At 39.3% G+C, this 21,802-nt stretch overlaps 1 protein-coding gene across 6 annotated transcripts in view; it reads left to right on the plus strand.

Annotated features, from left to right (window-relative positions):
• Nucleotides 1-21,802, plus strand: part of MSRB3 (methionine sulfoxide reductase B3) — a 216,905-nt gene that overhangs the window by 139,912 nt on the left and 55,191 nt on the right. For 3 of the 6 annotated variants that reach the window (XR_007919714.3, XR_016216840.1, XR_016216841.1), the window contains one exon: nucleotides 8,334-8,384. The exons of the other annotated variants lie outside the window; for them this stretch is intronic. The gene's annotated coding sequence lies outside the window, so the exon portion shown is untranslated. The remainder of the gene's footprint in view (nucleotides 1-8,333; nucleotides 8,385-21,802) is intronic. 6 annotated transcript variants of the gene reach the window in all.

Here is a 21,802-nt window from a genome sequence, read left to right on the forward strand (position 1 = left end):
TGGTCTATTGTGACTGGAAATTGATCACTTTGAGTAGTGAGGTGGCATTGGTACATGCCACCTTGATGGGATTGTGTTGGAATCCCCTGGCACATTTCTAACTCCACTGCTTGGGGTGAATCAGCTTGAGCATGTCCCAAATTGTACATCCCCTCCCTCTCTTATTCCCACTCTTACATTTAACAGAGATCACTTTTAAGTTAACTTTAAACACCTAAGAATAATTGTGTGTTAATTACATAACTCAACCAATGGTATTAAGTAGAAAAAACAAAAATACTAAAAGGGATAAAGTATTAAATTGTACATCAACAGTCAGGACAAGGGCTGATCAAGTCATTGTTTCTCAGAGTGTCCATTTCACGCCACCAGGTTCCCTATTTGATGCTCGGTTAGTTGTCACCAATCAGGGAGAACATATGATACTTGTTCCTCTGGGATTGGCTTATTTCACTCAGCATGATGTTTTCCAGATTCCTCCATTTTATAGCAAATGACTGGATTTCATTTTTTGACTGCTGTATAGTATTCTATAGAGTACATATCCCATAATTTCTTTATCCAGTCTACTGTTGATGGACATTTAGGTTGATTCCATGTCTTAGCTATTGTGAATTGAGCAGCAATAAACATTAAGGTGCAGACAACTTTTGTGTTTGCCAATTTAATATCCTTTGGGTAAATTCCAAGGAGTGGGATGGCTGGGTTGTATGGTAGGGTTATATTCAGGTTTCTGAGGAATCTCCAGACTGACTTCCATAGTGGCTTAACCAGTTTGCATTCCCTCCAACAGTGGGTTAGTGTCCTTTTGTCCCCACATCCTCGCCAGCATCTGTTGTTGGTAGATTTCTGAATGTGAGCCATTCTAACCGGGGTGAAGTGAAACCTCATTGTGGCTTTGATTTGCATTTCCCTGATTGCTAGTGATCCTGAACATTTTCTCATGTGTCTGTTGGCCATTTGGATTTCCTCTTTTGAACAATGTCTATTGAGTTCCTTGGCCTATCTCTCAAGTGGGCTGTTTGTTTTGTTTTTGTGTAGTTTCTTGATCTTTTTGTAGATTCTGGTTATTAATCCTTTATCTGTTGCATAGTTTGCAACTATTTTTTCCCATTCTGTCGGTTGCCTCTTCACTTTCCTGACTGTTTCTTTTGCAGTACAGAAAAATCTTAATTTGATACAATCCCAAATGTTAATTTTGGCTTTGACTGCCTGTGCTTCTGGGGTCTTTTCCAAGAAGTCTTTGCCTGTGCCTATATCTTTTTTTTTATTTTTTTGACAGGCAGAGTGGACAGTGAGAGAGAGAGACAGAGAGAAAGGTCTTCCTTTTGCCGTTGGTTCACCCTCCAATGGCTGCCGCGGCCGGTGCGCTGCGGACGGCGCACCGCGCTGATCCAATGGCAGGAGCCAGGTACTTATCCTGGTCTCCCATGGCGTGCAGGGCCTAAGAACTTGGGCCATCCTCCACTGCACTCCCTGGCCACAGCAGAGAGCTGGCCTGGAAGAGGGGCAACCGGGACAGAATCTGGAGCCCTGACCAGGACTGGAACCCAGTGTTCCAGCACCGCAAGTTGGAGGATTAGCCTAGTGAGCCACGGCACTGGCCACCTGTGCCTATATCTTGCAGGGTTTCTCCAATGTTCTCTAATAATTTGATGGTGTCAGGTCGTATTTTGGTCTTTAAACCATGTTGAGTGGATTTTTTTGTAAGGTGAAAGGTAGGGGTCTTGCTTCATTATTCTGCACGTGGAAATCCAATTTTCCCAGCAGCATTTATTGAATAGACTGTCCTTACTCCAGGGATTGGTTTTGGATCCTTGATCAAATATAAGTTGGCTGTAGATGTTTGGATTGATTTCTGGTGTTTCTATTATGTTCCATTGGCCTATCCATCTGTTTCTGTACCAGTACCATGCTGTTTTGATTACAGCTGCCCTGTAGTATGCCCTGAAATCTGGTATTGTGATGCCTCCGGCTTTGTTTTTGTTGTACAAGATTGCTTTAGCTATTTGAGGTCTCCAATGCCTCCATATGAATTTCAGTATCATTTTTTTCAGATCTGAGAAGAATGTCTTTGGTATTTTGATTGGTATCGCATTGAATCTATACATTGCTTTTGGGAGAATGGACATTTTCATGGTGTTGATTCTTCCAATCCATGAGCATGGAAGATTTTTCCATTTTTTGGTATCCTCTTCTATTTCTTTCTTTAAGGTTTTGTAATTTTCATCGTAGAGATCTTTAACGTCCTTAGTTAAGTTTATTCCAAGATATTTGATTGTTTTTGTAGCTATTGTGAATGGGAGTGATCTTAGCAGTTTTTTCTCAGCCGTGGCATTGCCTGTGGATACAATGGCTGTTGATTTTTGTGCATTGATTTTATATCCTGCTACTTTGCCAAACTCTTCTATGAGTTCCAATAGTCTCTTAGTAGATTTCTTTGGATCCCCCTGTTGATTTCTTCTCTGATGTTAATTATTTTCGTCTCCTACTAGATTTGGGGGTTTGCTGCAGTTTTTCTAGATCCTTGAGATGTGTTGAAAGTTCATTTATTTTGTGCCTTTCCATTTTCATGATGTAGGCACCTATTGCTATAAATTTTCCTCTTAACACTGCTTTTTTTGTATCCCATAAGTTTTGATACGTTGTGCTGTTGTCCTTACTTACTTGCAGAAAGTTTTTGATTTCTCTTTTGATTTCTTCTGTGACCCAGTGTTCATTCAGGAGCATGTTGTTCAATCTCCATGTGCTTGTTCTAGGTATTTCTGAGTTGCTAATTTCCAACTTCATTCCACTATGGTCTGAGAAGCTGCATCGTATGATTCTAATTCTTTTGAATTTGCTGAGACTTGCTTTATGGCCTAGTATGTGGTTAATCCTAGAGTAGGTTCCATGTACTGCTGAGAAGAATGTAAATGCTTTCTGTGTAGGATGAAAAGTTCTGTAGATATCTGTTAGATCCATTTGGGCTATAGTGTTATTTAAATCTACTGTTTCCTTGTTGATCTTCTGTCCAGTTGATCTGTCTTTTTCTGAGAGTGGAGTATTGAAGTCCCCCAGTACTATTGTATTAGAGTCTAGGTCTCCCTTTAAGTCTCTTAACAAATCTTTTAAATAAACTGGTGCCCTGTAATTAGGTGCATATACATTGATAATCATTATATCTTTCTGCTGAATTGATCCCTTAATCATTATATAGTGCCCCTCTTTGTCTGTCTTAACAGCTTTTGTGTTAAAGTTTATTTTGTCTGATATTAATATGGCTATGCCTGCTCTTTTTTCATTTCTGTTGGCGTGGTATATCTTTTTCTAGCCTTTCACTTTCAGTCTGTATGGATCTTTGTTGGAAAGATGTGTTTCTTGTAAGCAGCAAATAGATGGGTTTTGTTCATTAAGCCAATCAGGCAATCTGTGTCTTTTAACTGGACAGTTGAGGCCATTAACATTCAATGTTTCTATTGAAAAGTAGTAACTTTGCCCTGCCATTTTCCCAAATATATTTTCTAACATATGCTTTGAACTTCCTGTGATCTTTTACTGGGAGGTTTTCTTCCTTTACCTTCTATCACATTGATGACCATGTTTCTGTGTTTCTTTGTGTAACACATCTTTAAGCATCTTTTGCATGGCCGGACAAGTGGCGACAAATTCTTTCAATTTCTGTTTGCTATGAAAGATCTTTATTTCACCTTCATTCACAAATGAGAGCTTTTCAGGATATAATATGCTGGGCTGACAGTTTTTTTCTCTTAGTACTTGGGCTATATCTCGCCATTCCCTCTTAGCCTGTAGGGTTTCTGATAAGAAGTCTTCTGTGAGTCTAATTGGAGATCCTCTGAGAGTAATCTGATGTTTCTCTCTTGCACATTTTAGAATCTTTTCTTTATGTTTCATTGTGGTGAGTTTGATTACAACGTGTCATGGGGAGGATCTCTTTTGGTCATGTTCACTAGGTTCTATGATCTTCCTGTACTAGGATGTCTCTGTCCTTCTCCAAACCCGGAAAGTTCTCTGCTAATATCTCACTAAAAAGGCCTTCTAATCCTTTCTCTCTCTCCATGCCTTCAGGAACTCCTAGAACTCGAATATTGGGTTTTTTAATAGTATCCTGTAGATTCCCAACAATATTTTTTAGATTTCTAATTTCTTCTTCTTTTCTTTGGTTTGACTGCATACTTTCCTGTTCTCTGTCTTCTAAGTCTGATATTCTCTCTTCTGCTTCACTGATTCTGTTTTTAAGGCTCTCTAATGTGTTTGTCATTTGATCTATTGAGTTCTTCATTTCGTTTTGGTTTCTCTTCACTATAACACTTTCCTATTCTACTAGTTTCTGCATTTGATTTTGATTCCTCCTTAGGATTTCATTTTCATGAGAGAGATTTTCTATCCTGTCCAGTAAGGATTTCTGTAGTTCAAGAATTTGCTTTTGAAAACTTCTAAATGTTCTTATCATAAATTTTTTGAAATCCATATCTTGCATTTTTTCTATTTCGTTATCTTCATAATCTTGGCTTGGGGTGTTTTTTTTATTTGGGGGCGTCATAATATTTTCATTGTTCTTGTTCCCTAGGTTTCTGTGTTTGTTGCTTGGCATTGTGGAGATATTCTTTGGTTTCGTCTTCTTTTTTTTTCCTCACTGTGGTGGCTTTTCTCGTTATACTATGACTTTAGATTAAGTGGACTGTCTGCTTTTGGGGGATCTTTAGAGGCTTGTGATGGGTGTGGCCAGAGAGCTCTGCTTAGTTCTTCAGGGTTAAGGGTGTGCCAAAGGTGACACACTCAGGTTAGGCGTGGTAAATCTCTTTATTTATTTATTTATGTGTTTTTATTTGGAGGGAAGTAATACTGTACAGCTGAGCGGAATTGAAGGTAGTTAGCTTCTGATCTCTGGCTTCTGTGTTTATATCATTCATCTCCTTTTTCCCACGGGCCACAGAAAGAATCTGTTCTGCCCTCAGTGTGGGTTCAAATACTCCTGCAGTCTCCCACCAGGCTGCCAAGGTTACTGAATTGTAGCGTCTCCGGAGAGTACTCACATGACCTCCGTGAGTTCTCTCACCCACCGTCTCTTTTCACTAAGTCCTATCCTCCTGTTATTTCTTCCCCCCAGAGTCAGGTTTTTCTGTTTGACTGAGAGCAGGCACAGCTCTGAGGTCCTGCACAGCTCTGAGGTCCTGCACAGCTCTGAGGTCGCGCACCACCCTGAGGTCGCGCACAGCCCTGAGGTTGCGCACCTGTTATGTATGTCCAGAATGGTGCCTGCTTTTTGTCTTTTGCTCGCCTTTACGAGATGGGCAGAGAGAGAAACTCATCCGTACAGGTCCCCCCCTTTTTTTCCCCCTCTCTCCTGTAGTTAGTCTTGTGAACTTTCCCCAGTGGGTCTTCAAGCCTAGTTCCCTCTAGGCTCTGTCTGCTGTTTCCCCCATCAATGTCTCGGGTTACTGAGCTCACCTCCCCTTCCAGCACGGATGTTTAGACTCCGCTGTTTGGCTTCCGAGCTGTGGGAGTTCTTGCTCTCCCTGCAGGTAGTCTGTGTCACATCCACTAGATCCGGAAGAGTTTCCTCTGCAATTTTTTCCCCGAGCCTTTCCCTGAGATAACCATAATTCCTCTTTTATCCACCTATCTTTTCCCGGACTATCAGTGCGTGTCCTCACTATTCCACCATCATGGCTCTGCCTCTCTCATCAGTTTTAATATTAACTCATTGTCATATTCATTTGTTTCCAAAAATTTTTTGATTTCTCTTTTGATTTCTTCTATGACCCACTGTTCATTCAGGAGCACATTGTTCAGTCTCAGTGTGTTTACGTATGTTCTAAAGATTTCAAATTGTTGATTTCTAGTTTTATGCTGTTGTGGTTAGAGAAGATGCATGGAATAATTTCAGGTTTTTTGAATCTGCTTAGACCTGCTTTTTGGGCTAGCATATGGTCTATCCTGGAGAAAGTTCCATGCACTCTTGAGAAGAATGTATATTCTGCCACTGTGGGGTGAAAACTGCTGTAGATATCTGTTAGGTCCACTTGGTCTATAGCGTCAATTACCTCTGTTGTTTCCTTGCTGATTTTCTGTCTGGTTGATCTGTTCATTGCTGAAAGTGGGGTATTGGAGTCCTCCATTTTTATTATATTGGAGTCTATGTCTCTCTTTAGGTGTATTAATATTTTTTAAGTAGCCAGGCACCCTGTAATTGGGTGCATATACATTTATTATAGTCACATCTTTCTGTTGGACTGATCCCTTAATCATTGCCTAGTCCTTCTTTGTCACTTTTAACAGTTGTTATGTTAAAGTCTATTTTGTCGGATACTAGGATGGCAACACCAGCACTCTTTTGGTTTCTGTTAGCACGGTCTACTTTTTTCCATCCTTTCACTTTCTGTCTGCATGTATCTTTGTTGGTGGGATATGTTTCTTTTTTTTTTTAATTTATTTATTTATTTGAAAGGTAGAGTTACAGAGAGGCAGAGGCAGAGCCAGAGAGAAGTCTCCCATCTGTTGGTTCACTCCCTAGAATGCACAAAGGTCGGAGTTGCACCAAACAAAGCCAGGAGCCAGGAGCTGCCTCCAGGTCTCCCACATGGGTACAGGAGCCCAAGGATTTGGGCCATCTTCTACTGCTTTCCCAGGCCACAGCAGAGAGCTGGACTGGAAGTGGAGCAGCCCTTGCCCATATGGGATGCCAGCACTGCAGGTGGTGGCTTCACCTGCTACACCATGGTGACAGCCTGAGATGTGTTTCTTGTAAGCAGCTAATAGATGGGTCTTGTTTTTTAATCCATTCAGCCACTCTGTATCTGGAGAATTGAGGCCATTTACATTCAAGGTGACTATTGATAAGTATAACTTGGCCCTGCCATTTTTCCATAAATATTCCTATAGTTTACTTTGGATTTCTTTTGTACTTCTACTGGTGGTTTTTCTGCCTTCTTATTCTTTCATAATGATGGCTATCTTTCTGTTTTTCTGTGTGTAGCACATTTTTAAGCATCTCCTCTCCTGTAAGGCTGGATGAGTGTCAACAAATTCTTTCAACTTCCTTTTGCTATGGAAGTTCTTTATTTCACCTTCATTCATAAATTCAAGCTTTGCAGGGTACAGTATACTGGGTTGACAGTCTTTCTTTTAAGACTTGGACTATATATCACCATTCCCTTCTAGCCTGTAGGGTTTCTGCTGAGAAGTTAACTGTGAGTCTAATTAGCAATGCTCTGAAAGTAGTGTGGCATTTCTCTCATGCAATTTTAAATCTTTTCTTTATGTTTTATTGTGGAAAGTTTGAGTACAATATGTCATGGTGAAGATCTTTTCTGGTCGTGTCTATTAGGAGTTCTATGTGCTTCCTCAGTTTGAACATCTCTTTCTTTTTCCAAATTGGGGAAGTTTTCTGTAATTATTTCACAAAATAGGCTTTCTATTCCCTTCTGTCTTTGCACTCCTTCAGGAACTGCTAAGAATTGTATGTTGGGTCACTTGATAGTATCCCATAGGTCTTAAACACCATTTTTAAGTTTTCTATTGTCTTTTGTTGTTGTCTGACTATAAGATTTCTAAAGATTTGTCTTCTAGTTTGGATATTCTTTCTTCTACCTCATTAAGTCTGCTGTTAAGACTTCCCACCAGGGGCCAGCACTGTGGTATGGTGGGTGGGGCTGCTGCCTGCAGTGCCAGCATCCCATGTGGGAGCCAGTTCGGGTCCCAGTTGCTCCACTTCCCATCCAGTTCTCTGCTGTGGCCTTGGTAGTCAGTGGTGGACAGACCAGGTCCTTGGGCCCCTGCTTCTGTGAGGGAGACCTGGAAGAGTCTCTTGGCTCCTGGCTTCAGATCAGTGTGTAGCTCTGACCATTGTGGCCATCTAGGGAGTTAGCCAGTGGATGGAGGACCTCTCTCTCCCTACCTCTGCCTCTCTGTGGCTCTGCCTTTCCAATAAATAAATAAGTAAATCTTTAAAAAAAAAAAACTTTGCACTGCATTTTTATATGCTCCATTGTATTCTTCATTTCTAAAATTTTATTTTGATTTCTCTTTGTATTCTTAATTTACTAGGAAAAATTTTCATTCATATCTTGTATGGTTTTCTTCAGTTGTTGCATTTGCTTCTGATTTTTTTTAGTAATCCTATGATTAATTTTCTAAATTCCATTACTGGCATTTTCTTGTTCTCTTCATCTCTGCATTCTTATGTTGAAATGATGTAGTGTTCCTCTGGGTGGGTGGGTGGGGCATCATGGTGACTTCCTTGTTCTTGTTTCATGAATTTTGTGGCTCTTATTTTTTGGCATTTGTGGAGTTGATTTTTAATTTTTTCTTCTGTTGACTTTTATCTTTAGGGCTATGCTTCTGTGGCTTTGTGGAATGTCTGCCCTTTCAGTGAATTCCAGGTGTGTGGTAGGTGTGACCTGGGGGCTCTGGTCAGTGCTCTAGGGTTGGGGTGAGTTTCCAGGGTAACACCAAGTTGGGCATGATAGAACTTGATTCCCTGCGATGCCCTGAATCTTTTCTTGTAGCCCCTTGGCCCCTAGGTCTCAGCACATAAAGTTCCCGCAGATGCCAAAACCAGAGGGTGTTGCTGGTGTGGGTGCCCCTCTGTCCCTTCTAGTTGCTCAGCCACCTCCTGGCCAAGCTGAGTCAGTGGGGGACTGAGGACCATTCCCTCTGCTCATAGCTCTGGATCACATGCACACACTAGAGTCACTACCCTAACGGCTGCCTGCTGTTGCTGCCAGTGCTTCGTTCAGGTGCCCCATCTCAGTGAGCTGTTACTTGCGTACCTGCAGGCTTCTGTAGTTTTAGTCCTGATTGAAAATGGCACCCACCCTCTCTCATGTGGTTCGGGGATGTTGTTTTGGAGAGGTTGGTTTGAATCAGCTGCCCCCCACCCCCTTCCACTAGGACCTCAGTCAACTGCCAACAACCGCCAGCTCCCTGGGCTCCAGAGCCATGCTTCATTCCAGTTCTATCCCTACATATTGGTGCCATCTGTCCTCTTCCAGTCTCAAAAATGCTGCCAACTCTGGCTTTCTGGGGCTCCCGTTTTCTGTGCTCTGTGGGTGTGTGTCAACATTCACCACATTGGTTCAAGCTGCTTCACCTCCTCCTGTGGGGCTTCCCCGGGTGGTTTTCTCTCCAATTCCCCACCGAGCCTATACCTCCTACACTGTTCTCCTCACTGTTTTTCCCTAGCACTGTGAAGCATGCCACTCCCTAATCCACAATTTTTTTTTTTTGAGATCTACTCTGTAGCTTCTTACCCATGATTCTTTCTTACTAGCCTTGCATCTATCTCTACAGTGTTACTTGAAGCTCTGATGCCATTGTTAATCCATTCTTTTTTGTTTTCAAATCTCTTCCTGGAATGTTTTCTTTATTTCTTTGCTTTAATTGAGATTAGTTTCTCTCCCATGGTTGAAAGGAAAGGATGCCACAAAACACAGCAAACACCGGAGTAAGGGAAAAAGTTTATTGTCAGGTGGGGGGAACCTGACAGGCTGCATCCCCGTGCACAGAGTACAGCAGCCTGTACTGGGAGAACAGGTCTTATATAGCTTTGCAGAGGTAAGGAAATGGGAGCGGCAAATCCTGTTAGGGTGGGGGTGAGCTGACACTTGTGATTGGGCCATTTGGTCACCTGACTTCTAGTAAGCCAGGCTAGGCTTAGAATGAAGCTTATTGTACAAAATGGCAATGAGGCCAGAGCCTAAGATGGTACCACAGATAAGACTGACCATTTTACTAACATTTCCCCCTTTTGTTTTTTATAAAGCAAGTGTTGTATGGCATTGCATTGGCCCCAAAAGTCCAGGATGGGTGGAAGGATGATGATCTATCTTCTAGAGCTGCTTCCTGTTGACATGGGGTGATGTCTAAAGTCATGATGTCCTGGGTGCAGAGCTGAGTTTATCCCTGTAATAGCATTTGGTTGACTGCCTGGTTGGTGAAGGGTTTGGTCCATTCCATTATCACTTCCTATAAATACTTAAGCAGACAATGTAGTATAAAAGCCAGGGTTAGAATAGTAGCCTATGGTCCTAGGAGCGGCATTAACTAAGTGATGAGAGGCTCCCTAGGGAGGGAGAGGAGGGAGTTTGTAGAAAAAGTTCTGAATAATCATATAATGTTAAGTGGAGGAAGAGAGGACCGTGAATACACATGGGTCAGGAGTAGAGCCATTGATGTAAGAGTAAGAAAGATGCTGTCTAAACCATGAATAAGTTTTCCAATTGAGAGGCAACTAGAAACTGACAGAAAGGGCTTGATAATAATCAGAAAGGGCTTGATAATAATCAGGTGGGTTTTAAGGCCTTGCCAGTCATGAAGCCCAGGCCTATTTTTCTCTTTACATGAGATATATCCTAAGGGAGGTGTGAACCTCCTTGGGGAAGGCACCCTGTTGACGTCCATTACCTAGCTGGCCTGGGAGGAGAGCTGGTCAGGTAAAGGCAGGTGACATCTCTAACAGGAAATTTACAGTTCTGCCTGCAATGTTGCTGACCCTCCTTGGCCGTTTCCTCAGCAGTGGTTGTTACTTTGGAAGCTGGGCTGAGTGAAGGGCTTTTCAGCTTAGAGCCAATAAGGTCTGTGACTCTGACTTGGGTGTCCTTCAATCCAGGGCAGTTCCATTTCCAGTGACCCAACTCTTGTCTGGAAGAGCTGCCAGGGCTCTTCATAAGCTGGCTTCTACTGAAGCCCTGGCTTTCCATATAAACCAGTGCAGTGGGTTGGCCTGTTGGGTCTCCTTGATGGCAGATCACTGTGTTCAGCAGTCATTGATTGGCCTGCCATCTATCTTTACAATGCTTCTGCTGCCCAGCCTTCTCTTTTCCCTGGTTTTTGTTAGAGCGGACCAGAGGAAGCCTTTTAGAGGGGTGCTCAAGTCCTATCTCTAATCTTTGATGGTCTAAACTAGAAGTCTATGGTAGAATTTTACAAAACATTTATCCCTTTTAGGCCTCTGGGCCTTTCTCATTCAGATAACCATCATGTCTGATAACACAAGATCATTATACTTTTTAACTTTTGGACATTTATGTCAGTAGCATTTTGCATTATCATAACTTAAAATTTAGCACTGCTTCACATCTTGACAGTACCTTAATATAATCCAAATAGCCTTATTAGTTGGTGTCTCTACAAGATGAGAGGCATATATCCTTTACTATTTCCAGGAGCCCAGCTGAAAATATCAAAGTCCAAAGAATATGGAATTTTTTTTGAATGCCTGTCAGGTATGCCAAGGAGGTTTAAAATATCTAGTAGAAATAGAATCCCTCAACATTATGACATAATATAGACCAGATTTGATCACTGTTACAAGGTGATATCTCAAATGTTATAAAATAAGTGTATATTTAAATAAACCATAGCTCTTAATAAAAACTCAGCTGTTTTAAACAATCAGAACTTAACAGAGACATTAAGAGAACATAATAGATTAGATTAACAGAATACAAAATCTATGGCTCTTTGGTCATTCCAAAAATCGGAGATAAAACCTTTAATTTAAAAGCTAGTGTGCATAGAATCATATTCCATAACTTGAAAAAATTTTATTTTTTTTTTGACAGGTAGAGTTATAGACAGTGAGAGAGAGAGAGAGAGAGAGAGAGAGAGAGAGAGAAAGGTCTTCCTTCTGTTGGTTCACTCCCCAAATGGCCGCTATGGCCGGTGCTGCGCCAATCTGAAGTCAGGAGTCAGGTGCTTCTTCCTGGTCTCCCATGCGGGTGCAAGAGCCCAAACACTTGGGCATCCTCCACTGCCTTCCCGGGCCACAGCAGAGAGCTGGACTGGAAGAAGAGCAACCAGGACTAGAACCTGGCACCCATATGGGATGCCGGCACTGCAAGGCGGAGGGTTAACCAAGTGAGCCACGGCGCCGGGCCCTCACTTGGAACAATTTTAACAGAGTCAGAACTAGGGAAGAGAAAATAGATTACTGGAGCTGGCTAGAAAACAGAGTCACCAATTAAACAAAATTATCTTTAAACAGATTTTTAAGACAATTTCGAAATATTGTAAAAACCTCATTGCTTTAACAGAGGATCAGATTCTAGTTCTGTTACCAGTGAATGGCAGGGTTCTTGTCTTCGCACAAGAAAGAATTCAGGCATGAGACAGAGAGTAGTGGAAAGTAAAATAGCAAGGTTTATTAGGGAAGGGACATCCATAAGAACAGATGGGCACCTCTCCAGACAGAACCTGAGAGAGAGTGCCCAGTCACTCGGACTGATGGAAGAGTGAGGTTACATGGTTGAGTGGGGAGAGTACACCTGGGCAGGCCAGGCGGGTGGCTCAGCAGAGGCAGAGGGCTGAGTGCGCAGTCCGGTTGAGGCTGGGGTTTTTAAGGGGATGGGCCTTGCCTCCCCACCTCTGCTCCTCTTGGAACAAAGGACTTTTTGGATGTAAATACTAAAAATTCCTTTCTGAGTTTTCCCCCTGAAGTTATCAGACAGGAGGAAGCCTGGCTGGCACTGCCCTGGGTTAGAGGAAGGATGGGCAGGACCCCCTGGAAGGTTATCGGGTAGAAGGGGCAGGGCCCCTTGGGAAATCATCTCAGGATCCAGGCAGGGCAGGATGTTTGAAGTGTAGATACTGGGCTGCACCTAGAAGGTTTTGGGGATGATTTTGAGATGCAGATTCTGGTCCTGGATGTCAGTGTCTTAGACCTTTGTCTAAGACCTTTGTCTATTTTGATAAGCTGCATTTTCGTTCTCATTTGTGAATAATTATTTTTGTTAAAAGTTCCCCTTTTTTCCTAGTTAATGTTTTCAGAATTGATTTTCTTTTAAATATTTATTTATTTGAAAGTCAGAGTTACAGTGAGGAGAGACAGATATAGAGGAGAGAGAGATCTTCCATTTGCTGGTTCATTCCCCAAATGACCACATGACCAGGGATGGGCCATACTGAAACCAGGAACCAGGGTCTCCTACATGGGTGCAGGAGCCCAAACACTTCTGCCAGCCTCTGCTGCTTTCCCAGGCACATTAGCAGGGAGCTGTATTAGAAATGGAGCAGCTGGGACTAGAACCTGTGCCAATATGGGATGCTGGTGCTGCAGATGGTGGCGTAACTCACTGTGCCACAGTGCGGGGCCCAGAATTGATTTTTTTATTATGAAAGTAATTCCTTCATCTCTGCTTTCCTTGTGCTTTATTTACCAGGCATATCTTTGCTGTTTCCTTATATTTAACCTTTTGTTAGTTTCTGTGTGCATTTATGAACGTGTCTGAATTTTTATTTTTTATCTCATATTGAGATATTTTAATTTTTAAATTGAAATTTTTTATTTTAAAATTGTATTTGAGAACAGAGAGGCAGAAAAAAGAGAGCTCATCCTTCCTGGTTCACTCTCCAAGTGTCCACAATAGCCTCGGGACAAAGCACGAAGCTGGGAGCCTGGAAGTCAATCTAGGTCTCCCAACCACTTGAGCAATAACCTGTTATCTCCCAGGGTCTACATTCACAGGAAGCTGGAATTAGGAGTGGAACTAAGATTTAAACCCAGGCATTCTGATGTGAGATGTGGGCATCTTAACTGCTGCACCCAGTATCTACCCCTATAAACTTAACCATTGTCCATGAATTTTTTTGAGATATTCTTTAATATTTGTATATAAATTTATATATAAATTACCTGTAAATACTTGAATTTTTACTTTTTGCTTGAAAATTTAGAATCAAGAATATATGTAATACTTAGAAAATAAAAATAATATACTCATTTTGAAATATTCAAGCAAATGCTAACAAATCAGATACCTTAGATAAAATGAACATCCTAGAAAGACACAAAACACTAAAATTGACTTAAGGAATAGAAAATCTGATTTAACCTAAAACTGAATAGAGAAGTAAGGAGATTAAGTTAGTACTCAGGAAACTTACCACAAAGATAAGCCTAGATCAAGACAGCTTCACTGGTGAGTCTATGAAATATTTAAAAAATTGATACCAATTCTTTGCAAACTTTTCCAAGTGGAGAAAACACTTCCAAACTCATTGTACAGGCCAGTAAGATCTTGATAGCAAATCCAAAGATCACAAAAGAAAGCAAGAAAGAGAGAGAGAGAAAGTGAAAAAAACATATAAGCTTAGGTGGCATTTGGTGCAGCAATTAAGTTGCCATTTAGGATGCATGCATCTCATATCAGAGTGCCTTGGCTCAAGTTCCAGCTCCTCTGTTTCCTATTCAGCTTCCTACTAATGGATGCCCATGGAGGCAGCAGATGATGCTTTAAGTACTTGGAACCCAGCCACCCACGTGGAAGACATGGATTGGATTCCAGGTTCCTAGCTTCGGCTTGGCCCAGCCCTGGCCATTGCATGTATTTGTGGAGTGAGCCAGCATATTGAAGATCTCTCTGTATCTATCTCTATATCTCTGTACCTTTCAAATAAATTTAAAACAAAGATTTAAAAAGTTGAAAGCTACAGACCATTATTTTTATGAATACATACACAAAATCCTTAGCAAAAAACTACCAAACTGGCTGGTGCTGTGGCTCACTTGGCTAATCCTCCGCCTGCGGCACCGGCACCCCGGGTTCTAGTCCCAGTCAGGGCGCCGGGTTCTGTCCCAGTTGCTCCTCTTCCAGTCTGGCTCTCTGCTGTGGCCCGGGAAGGCAGTGGAGGATGGCCCAAGTGCTTGGGCCCTGCACCCTGCATGGGAGACTAGCAGAAGCACCTGGCTCCTGGCTTCGGATCGGCGCAGTGCACCGGCTGTAGCTGTCATTTGGAGGGTGGGTGAACCAACGGAAGGACGACCTTTCTCTCTGTCTGTCTCTCTCTCACCGTCTAACTCTGCCTGTCAAAAAAAAACAAACAAACAAACAAACAAACAAAAAAACAAAAAACAAAACAAACAAAAAAAAAACCAAAAAAAACCTAGCAAACCAAATATAGCAATATGCAAAACATGACCAGGGATGATTTATCTCAGGAATACAAGACTGGTTTAACATTTAAAAGTCAAGTAATATAATTCACTACTACAGCAGTAGAGTAAGAAACTGAAACTACAGGATTATGTTATTAGACACAAAAAGAAGCATTTCAAAATCCAGCAACCTCTGGATGATAAACACACTCAAAAAACTAGGAATAGAAGGAAACTTGCTCAATGTAATAAAGGCCATCTATGAAAATCAACCACTAATATACTTTATTGTGAAAAAACTCAAGGCTTTCCCCACATAAGATGTCTGATATCACTATTTCTATTCAACGTTGTACTAGTGTTTCTTGCTAGAACAATTATCTAAAAAATCAAAAGAAAAATAAAGGAAGGGAAAAATGGCATTCTCTCAGCACTGTTTTTATTGTATCCCACATATTTTGATAAGCTGCATTTTCATTCTCATTTAGTTCAAAATGTTTTTAAATTTCACTTCTGATATCTTCTTATGTGTCATTTAGAGAAGCTACTTAATCTCCAAGTATTTGGGGATTTGCTAGCTATATTTCTGTTTCTAATTTCTAGTTTAATTCCATTGAGAATTCTGTTTATTAGCAGACATTGTAAGATTTCTGTTCAATTTGTTAAGCTGTGTGTTATGGCATAGAATGTGGCCCATCCTGCTACATGTTCCATATTAGCTTGTGAAGACTGTGCATTCTGCTGCAGTGGATGAAGTAGTTTTGAGATGTCCCTTTTTTTTTTTTTTAAGATTTGTTTATTTATTTGAAAGCAGAGTTACAGGCAGAGGCAGAGAGATAGAAAGGTGTTCCATCTGCTGGTTCACTCCCCAAATGGCTGCAATGGCTGGAGCCTGGCTGATCTGAAGCCAGGAGCCTGGAGCACCTTCTGGGTCTCCCATGTCAGTGCAGGGGCACAAGGACTTGTGCCATCTTCCGCTGCTTTCCCAGGCACATTAGCAGGGGGCTGCATCAGAAGTGGAGCAGCCAGCACTCAAACCAGCACCCATATGGTATGCCAGCGCTGCAGGCCAGGGCTTTACCCACTGTACCACAGCACTGGCCCCAAGATGTCTATTATTTACAGTTGATTAATGTTGATAAATTCAAATTTGTCCTTATTCATTTTCTGCCTAATGGAGCTGCCCATTTCTGAGAGCGATGTTGAAGTCTCCAGCTATAGTAGTGGATTTGTCTGTGTCTCCCTGCAGTGCTATGAATCAATGCCGCACATATTTTGATACATTATTTTTGATACAAAAAGATGAAAGATTGTTATATACTCTTTGATAATTGATTCCTTTATTATTATGTAACTCCCCTCTGTGTCCCTGGTAATTTTCTTTGCTTCAGAGTCTGCTCTGTGTTAAACTAATAGAACTACTACTCTAGTTTTCCTTTTGATTGGTGTTAGCATGGTATGTATTTCTCCATTCTTTAAATTTTAATCTGCTTGTCTGTTTAAATTTGAAGCATATACTTTGGTCTTATTTTTTGATTCATTCTGATAGTATCTGCTCTTTAAGTGATATAGTTAGACTATTGACTTTAAAGTGATTATTGATAGTTATATTAATACCTACCACATCTGTTCTTATTTGCTGGTTACCACCCGTATTCTGTGCTTGTTTTTGCTTCCATTCTTTTTTTTTACCTTCTCTGATTTTAAAACATGGAGCATTTTTATGATTCTGTTTTTTCTCCATGTTTATCATGTCATTTGACAAAAAAACTAGTATACTTCTTTTGTTAACTCTCTTTAGTGATTGTCCTGCAGGTTACACTCTATATTTATATTTTATCCATTTAATATCATACCACTTTGTGGGTAGCACAAGTATCTTATAAAAGAGTATTTCTAACTATTTTCTCTTATTTCATAACATTGTTGCCATTCATTTCACTTATCCAAAAGCTATAATAACTGAATATGTAGTTGCTATTGTTATTTTAAATATACTTACCCATTAGGTCAATTAAGATTAATGAAGTAAAAGATTTTATTTTGCCTTCATTATTTCTCCCAAAATTCTTTCTTTATATAGATTTGAGTTTTAGATCTATATAATTTTCTTTCTCTCTGAAGAACTCCTTTTAACAGGTTTTGCAAGTAAGATTAGTGTCAACAGATCTTCTCAGAACAATTATTTCACACTTTTATGGTATACAACATGATGTTTTGAAATATGCATACATTGTTGAGTGGCTAAATCAAGCCATTTTGACATAGGCACAACCTTATATACTTGTATTCCACTTGTGATGAAACACTTGAAATTCACTTTCATAATGATTTTAAAGTGTACAATACATTGTAATGAACTGTGGTCACTAGATCTCTAAGGTTTATTCTTTCTGTGCAGCTGAAATTTTAGATCCTTTGGCCAGCATTTCCCATTCCCCTTCTCTCTTCCCATTATCAGCCTGTGGTAACCACCATTTTACTCTTGTTTTTATGAGTTCAATTTTTTTAGGTTCCACATATAAATCAGATCATGTTGTGTTCCAGTGAACATGATGTCTTCCAGGTTTATCTGTGTTATTACAAATGACAGAATTTTCTTCATTTTTAAGGCTGGATAGTAATCTATTACATTTATCCATTTATAGACACTTAGGTTGCTTTTAAATTAACTATATTTTTAAATAAATAAACTTTAGTAAATAGAGGGATGTGTTCATATAGAAAATATACTTTATTAAGTTTGTTTTTTCTACTTACATAATAGTGGCAGTTATACAAGTGGGAGATATATCAAGTGAACACAAGGGTATTCCTAGCCCTGAATATGCCATAGAAGTTTTATTTATTTATTTATTTATTTATTTATTTATTTAGGTTAGTAACATTTTTCTCTCCCCAAAGCTTGGAGGAATGGGAATGTGAGCCTTCCATGGGGAAGTCTTATTTACGCTGTTTCTTTTTAAGTAAGTTTTACATATCTGTTTTGTGGTTGAATGAAGTATGTCCTCTCTATGACCACCAGAAGAACTTTTATACATATGCTACCCATTATACTCGGATGTCTTTCTTAAAACTCCATATGTAGAAATGAATACAAAATTTGTTCTTTTGCCTTTTAAAAATTGGCAATGATCACCATATACTTTTCATCATTAGATTAGCAAATGATTAAATTTTCATGAAATTCTTTATCTGCTATTTTTAATTTTCGGTTTTTGATCATACTTGCCTTATAAAAATGCAGAAAAAAATTAGGTTATTGATGAAAGGGAAGAAAGAATCATTGTATTGCTATCCCAAAATCCATTAAAGCAGAATGAAACTATATTATTCATAATATTATGTATATATTTATGCTATAAATATAAATTATATAAAATTTAAATTATTATATTTAATATATAATTTAATGTATTTTATAGAAATTTAAATTATATAATATAAATTATATGTAAATTTAAATTATAAATTTAACATTAAATATATATTAAATAAAATTTCTGTTTTATATGTGCATTTGTTCTATATAAATATTATTATATGAGGGTACTTGAAAATTTTATGGAAAATCTAATGAAAAGATTTATTTAGATGTAAAAATTTGAAATCTTTGTGCATAATTTTTTCATAATAACCAATTTCCATGACCTTATTTATAAAACTTGTATCTAAAAGAAAGCATGAGATTTTTCTCACTATTTGATTTTATAGAATAGAACATTTGTACTTGAAAGAATAACTTTAAAGACTATATAGTCCAACAATCACATTTACAAGTAATAAGATTAGAAAGCACATAGCTTACCCAAGGTCTCATGGGGAAAAATCATGACTGTGGTAATATTCCATGCTACCATGACTTAATAAGTCATTTTTTCTGAATTCTAAATCCTCATTTTAATTAACTTTATTTTAGATATAAAATGACTAAGGCTATTCAAGATATTCCTATTCAATAAGTTGGCAGATTTCCTTTAAACAAGAGCCATCACAATAGACAACAGGCATATGAGATGTCACTGAAACTACAGAACACAATAATGACTGCTTTCACTGAACTTATTGAAGAACAGTGTTTCTAGAGCACCTGCAGTATGTTGTGTGTATTCCCATCTGAAGGCCCTGGTAGAAGAATTAGTAACAACTTTGTTTTGCCTTCACCTGTATCCTTCAATAGAGGTTGTCTCAACATTGTGCCCATTATGCTTTTGTAAGCAGCTCAAAACCATCCTAATTTACTGGTTAGGCTTAATATTTAGGATTAAAAAATGATGTTTTAATAGATGTATCTTTCCATTAAACAACATATTAAAAGTACAGCTAGCCCGGTCTAATTACATTGCTCTAGGTAACCCTGGATAATATAATTTTCTTTTCCCATTCATTGTGAGATACTGGGTTGGACACTCTATAGTAGCTGTGCATAAGAGAGTCTGCACTTATCTCTTTAGTAAATAGCACTTAATTTATGTTCACAATGTCCTTTAAATTGCTGAAATTCCAAAATGCATATAAAGTATTTGAATAACATCTTTTCCCAATTGAGCTGGGAAAGACAGTATATCTGCTTTCTTCATCTTTATACCAACTCCACAAATATCTAGCTTATAGTAGGTGCTTTATATCGTAAGTACTCTTGCAGTTATTTTTCTTTGCTTTGCACCTGACCTTCTATGGTAAAAGTGAATACCTTATTAACTATTGTCTGACAAACCTCAGTAAATATAGCAAACTTGGAATAATTTTTTCCACTGTTCCTGTGCTTTGATATGTTCTGGTTCCTGTTTTATGTCATGCTATATGACATATAGCTATATGACTAGAACCCGGTGTGCCGGCGCCGCAAGGCAGAGGATTAGCCTAGTGAGCCACAGTGCCGGCCCTAATTTAGTTTTTTAAAAATATTTATTTATTTAAAAGACAGAGAGAGGGACACACACACAAATACACACACACACACACACAGAGGGAGAGGGAGAGGGAGAGGGAGAGGGAGAGTGGGAGAGAGAGAGAGAGAATCTTCCATTTACTGGTTCAGTCCTCAAAGGGCCACAATGGCTAGAGTTGAAGACAGGAGCCAGGAACCTCCTCCTGTCTTCCACATGGGTGCAGGAGCCCAAGTACTTGTGCTATCTTCCACTGCTTTCCCAGGTGCGTTAACCAAGGAGCGGGATCAGAGTGGAGCAGCCAGGACTCGAACCAGTGCCCATACTGAATGCTGACATTGCATGCAGTGGCTTAACCCACTATGCTGGCTCCAAAATTTACCTTCTTAGTCATTCATTTTTAACTATAGTTACCATGATGTTTAGTAGGAATCTTGACCCTATTTCTCCAATGTAACTTAAGTGTTGTATCTTCGACATCTCCCTGGTCCTTTTCTCAGCCACTGATTATCACCATTTCATTCTCTAATTTTATGAGTTCAACTATTTTAGATTCCACATATAATGAGAACATGTGATGTGTCTTTCTGTGCATGACTCATTTCAGTTAATATAATGTCCTTAAGTTCTTTCATATTGTTGCAAATGACTAGATTTTTTCCTGTTTAAAGGCTGAATAGTAAGTACTGCATTGCATATGTATGCCACAATTTTCTTTATTCACCTGTTGATGAACACTTAGGTTGATTCTGCATCTTGGTTATTGTGAATAATTCTGCAGTAAATATGGAGGACCTCTAGGTCATGCAGTAGTTCTACTTCTAATTTTTAAGGAACCTCCATATAGTTTTCCATAATAGCTATATGAATTTACATTTATACCAGAAGTGTACAAGGTTTCCTTTTTCTCCACATCCTCATCCACATTTATCATTTGAGTTTTTAGTAATAGCCATTTTAAGAGATGTAAGGTGCTATTTTGTGATTTTTAATCTGCCCTTCCCTGATGATTAGTTATGAGCATTTTTTTCAAATGCCTCTTGGCCATTTGTTTGTCTTCTTTTTTTGTAAAATGTCTATTTAAATCCTTTGCCCATTTTAACCATTTTATAATTTGGTTATTTGCTTTTTACTGTTGAGTTGATTTCCTTATTTTTAATGGTTTATTTATTTCAAAAAACAGAGTAACAGAGAGGCAGAGGCAGAGAGAGGGAGGGAGAAAGAGAGAGAGAGGTCTTCCATCTACTTGTTCACTCCCAAAATGGCCACAACAGCTGAAACTGGGCCAAATTGAAGTCAGGAGCAAGGAGCTTCTTCCATTTCTCCCACGTGGGTGCTGGAGCCCCACAGATTTGAGCCATCTTTTATTGCTTTTCCAGGCCATAGCAGAGAGTTGGATAGGAAGTGGAGTAGCCAGGACTTGTATCATACCCATATGGGATGCTAGCACTGAAGGCGGTGGCTTTGCCCGCTACACCACAGTGCCGGCTCCTCCTTATATGTTTTTAATGTTAATCTGTAATCAGATGTGAGGTTTGGAAATATTTTCTACCATTCTGTAGATTGTCTCTTCATTCTTGACTGTTTACTTTTCTGTGCAGAAGCTTCTTGGTATTATATAATCCCATTTGTCTATTTTTGCTTTTGTGCTTCCATTTTGGAGTCATGGACAAAAAGCAATCATTGCCAGATCAGTGTCATGGAGCTTTTCCACTACATTTAGTTCTAGTATTTTTATAGTTTCGGGTTTTATATTTAAGTGTTTAATCCTTTTTGAGTTGATTTTTTGTATATGGTATATTTTATTCTCATGCGTTCAGGTACCCATTTTCCTAGTTCCTCTCCCCATTGTATGTTCTTGGCATCTTTGTCAAAAATCAATTGACAATAAATGCATGGATTTTTCACTCAGATCTCTGTTCTGTTCCATCAGTCTGTATATCTGTTCTTATGATAGAACTGTGCTGTTTTGATTACTATGGCTCTGCAGACTATTTGAAATTAGGGAATGTGATACCTCCAGATTTGTTCATTT

The sequence above is a fragment of the Oryctolagus cuniculus genome, chromosome 11, assembly GCF_051225735.1.
Source record: "Oryctolagus cuniculus isolate XC-2025 breed Fujian yellow rabbit chromosome 11, ASM5122573v1, whole genome shotgun sequence".
Classification (NCBI taxonomy): Eukaryota; Metazoa; Chordata; class Mammalia; order Lagomorpha; family Leporidae; genus Oryctolagus; species Oryctolagus cuniculus.